Below are 4276 nucleotides of genomic sequence, written 5' to 3' on the forward strand. Positions count from 1 at the left end.
ACCTTACATTTGGTGATATTAGGAATACATAGAATTTAATACCACGGTATCTATGTAAAGCAAAAAAAAATATCCCTCAAAATTCTTTTAACGGTTTTGTTTATTTTCTGTATTTTATGTTTTATATTTGTACTAATAAATTTATTTAAATAAATTAGCTTACAAATTTTATTATTTAGAGAGAGTTGTTTGTTGTTAAATAAATCAAATACAAATCAATATAATATTTAAAATGTGAGTTATTTAACATTTACTAATTAAAAAGGCAAATATATCACTACATGGAGTTTGTGATCTTTATTGAATGCAGTATTGTTGATATATATATATTAAGTTCTAAATAAATAATTAGTGTTTTTGTCTTGCTGAGAGTGAAGAAGGATATTTTTAACTTGTGAAATTATGAATGCTGTCATTTTAGTCATACTTGTTTTTTCTTCTTCAAACAATTATTTGGTATAATTACACTAAGTGATCCTTCGATCAACTTTTTGAGTATATATAATGTGTATTAAAAGTATAGCTCATGTATAGATGAACTATATTGTATAGTTAATGTCTATTTTCGATAACTTACAACGAGCTATATTGTATAGTCAATGTATACTTTCTATGATTTTTGGCTAATTTTTATGTCAATAAAACTTTGTTATATTTGTTGTAAACTAATTACTTTATTGTATATATTTAAAACTACTCCTATATCTGTCGTAAACTAATTCCCTTTTATCATAAGCCTTAAATAAATGTGAAAATGTCTACTAGAAATCTGCGAATTTTCCATCAGGACATTATATACAATATGAGATTTCTGTCGGAACAACGCGGTATATTAAAATCAAAAAGTGATTAAGCGAAAACCTTTCCAATTCGAGCACTAAACCGCGGTATAAATAATAATAATAATATTTATAAATCCAAACACCCTCATATGCTTGATGTGATACATTATAGGTCTCTAAATGATGTTTGACTAGAAAAATTCAATGGTAAATGCAAAATTCGTGTTACTATTAAAACATTAAGGGGTCATTTGGTGTGACGGATAAAGACAAATAATCCTGGGATAATATTTTAGTACCCATCATTTCTTTGGTTGGTTACAAAGTGTGGGATAACTTATCCCAGGATTAATAATTATGACTGAGATAAGTTATCCCTACTTGTGGGTGGTGTACTAATCCCGGAATAAGTTAACCCGGGATAAAAATGTGAAATAACAAAATTACCCCCTTAAACCCTCTTTTATAAACAAACAATTTATTCTTAGAAGGTATTTTTGTAAACACACAGCTTACTCTTAGAAATTATGTCATGCATATTTGACAAACCAAAAAACCAATAAGAAATAATATTAACATAACTAATACTATCATAACTTATCCCAACCTAACTTATCCCATCATATTTAATCCCCACATAACTTGTCTTCAAACCAAATGACCCCTAAAGGTTTTATTAATCATTTAATATATATATTTTTTAAAATGTTCTCAAATAAAATGGCAGTCAAGTGCAATCCAATAATATAATTCTAATTAGGAAAAATATTTATCCTCTAGTTATGATAATAAGATCTATATCTACCGAGAAAAAGAATGAAGGGAAGTGAATCTATGATAATAAGGTATATATCTACCGAGACAAAGAATGAAGGGCAAGTGAATCTAATGTTTTTCATTTTCAATACTTTTCTTCAATGCAAAAAAGGAAAGAACATAAATTTCTAGGCTCCCCAAGTTATCTTAAAACACAATTTCCTATATAAAGTTGTTGGTGTTAAGACCAAAACTCACAAATTTACTTTCACAATTTCTTAGTGATAGTTTAGACATGACAAGAAAAATTAGCAAGGGTCGTCAAAGGGTTGACATGGTGAAAATCAAGAAGGCGAGTAACTTTAGGAGTTACGTTTTCTAAGGCTAGTGAACTTTGTATGCTATGTGGTGCTGAAATTGTCATTGTGATATTTTCCCCTGACGACAAAAATGTGTTCTCCTTTGGTCACCCTACCGTGGACAGGTTGGTGGAGAGGTTACTTGGGAGGAACCTCCCTCCACCAAATAACTATGTCCACAATCAACAAATCGTGGCTTGTAGAGAAGCTGGTATTCGTGAGCTCAATACCAAGCTCATGAACCTCGAGGGGGTTCTCCAGATGGAGAAAAATCGCGGAGAATCCCTTTGAGAAATTAGAAAGAGAGCTGATGGTGTATGGTGGGAATCTCCTATCGAAGAACTTAACTTATTCCAACTTCAACACTTGAAGAAGGCATTGGAAATTCTAAAGCGAAAAGTTGAAAAAGAGGCACAAATGGTGAATAATAATGCATTCCCATTTCAGACATTGGGAAGTGCCTGGACTCCTCCAAATTGTGCTAGCTAAAGTTCTTCATATGGACTCAATGTTGGTGGACCCTTTGCTAATAGGGTTAGTGGATCCATAGTTCCCAATTACTAGTGTGCGTGTTATGGAATTGTCGAAAGTAAAATTAAAAACTTAAATATTATATTAAATGTCTAGGTTCATTTGTCATTTGAAGTGTTCATCATGAAATGTTCATTAGTTATGATTCAGTGGAAGTTAGTACTAAGTGTTGTGTTCATTAGATAATGTTCATCTGTTATGATTCAATCAAAGTTAGAAATTTTAATTATTTATGTTATGTTATTAGTCCATTGTCATGTTGATATTATCCTTTGAATTGCATAACATATAATCTCTTCTTTATCAACATATATGAAGATATTACAAACTTGTAGAAAAAACGTGATATGCCTATATTATCATATATCGCGCTAGAATTTATTTCTAAAATACTCTCAAGAATCTCCTCCAGATTACGCAACCCATGCAGTATTAGTTACTCAAGCATCGCAAAGTTGCCTATTTCCCTCCTTTGCAGATCTGCTTGTACAATTCGTAGATATTTTAATTTGTGAAACACAACATCTTCATTTAGTGTCCAATCTATTCCAGCGAATGCATAAAACCGTTCGAGATTGGGTAAATTAGCCAGCAAAGTGATGACTTCCCATGGTATACAACTACCATTTAAGGAAAATATCCCTAGAGAAAATCATAATCGGGTCAATTGATTGTAAAATCTTTAGCTCTTTTAGATTCGGAGTTCTTCTTATGATTTCCACAGCAAAAGGAGAATAATGAAGATAAAGTATGTTCAAGTTATTGAAAAGCAAAGTTTTTTCTTCAATACCATGATTTTCTGCCTCAAGAAGATTATATATATATATATATATATATTAGCAAATTATTCAATTCTTCCAGACTCATATCTCAAATGTACAAGTTGAGGTATTACACGAGAAATAATATTCAATTGAAAATACGTCCAATACCTTAAGGAACTTCAACTGTAAAACATCTGTTTTGGAATATCTACTTGCATTGAAATAAAGGTGCAGATTATACCATTGCTATGTCGCATACGATAATCATGTCTCTCTTCAAGTGTAGATAGAAGGATCACTCGCCGTTGATCATATATGGATTTACTTACGCATAGTTGGCGAAGAAGATCATGAATTTTCACGTTCTTAGCCTTCCATTAGTCCTTTGTGTGCAATCCAAAATTAGACTTCTGTCAGTTAACTCTTCTAGATACTCCTATGCCATCACTTCTAACCTTTTATTGTTTCTAATCAACTTGGAAACATTAATCTCTTTTATCTTCAGGAAAACCTCCAAAAAAAGAATTGATTGAAAGTGTACAGATACAGTACCAAAGAATCAGTTAAGATTTTCCTCAACATTATTCCAATTATCATGTGTTGGGTCCATTTGACAAATAAGTCCACCAATGACAACTATCGAGAGAGGTAATCCTCGACATTGTAGTACAATATGCTTCCCTAGTTCTACAAGTAGAGAAGGAAACAAATCTTTTTTTGAATAATTTTTTGGTGAAGTTCAAACTGTCATCAAGACTAATAAAAGTTTTTCTATGAGGTGGAAAATCAGGACAACTGACATAATCAACAACATACAAAAGCCGAGTGGTTAATAGAATTCGACTTCTATTATCATCATTTGGAAATATTCTTTGCATATTGTCCCATGACTCAGTACTCTTTACACAATCTTCATTAGTTGATCATCGCTCATTTCTTGATTTCTTCCTTGTAATTGTAGAGACAACTTCAAGAAGCATTTGTCTCTCATTGTATTCTTCAAAGATAGTGACCCATGCATGTTTATCAAATTGAGAACGAATAAATGAATCATCATAAACTTTTTTTACAAGAGTTGTCTTAC

At 31.3% G+C, this 4276-nt stretch overlaps 1 pseudogene; it reads left to right on the forward strand.

Annotated features, from left to right (window-relative positions):
* The first annotated feature begins 1833 nt into the window (after window positions 1-1833).
* LOC125854234 (agamous-like MADS-box protein AGL62) lies at window positions 1834-2461 on the forward strand (annotated as a pseudogene).
* The last annotated feature ends 1815 nt before the right edge of the window (window positions 2462-4276 follow it).

The sequence above is a fragment of the Solanum stenotomum genome, chromosome 2 (genome assembly GCF_019186545.1).
Source record: "Solanum stenotomum isolate F172 chromosome 2, ASM1918654v1, whole genome shotgun sequence".
NCBI classification, from domain to species: domain Eukaryota; kingdom Viridiplantae; phylum Streptophyta; class Magnoliopsida; order Solanales; family Solanaceae; genus Solanum; species Solanum stenotomum.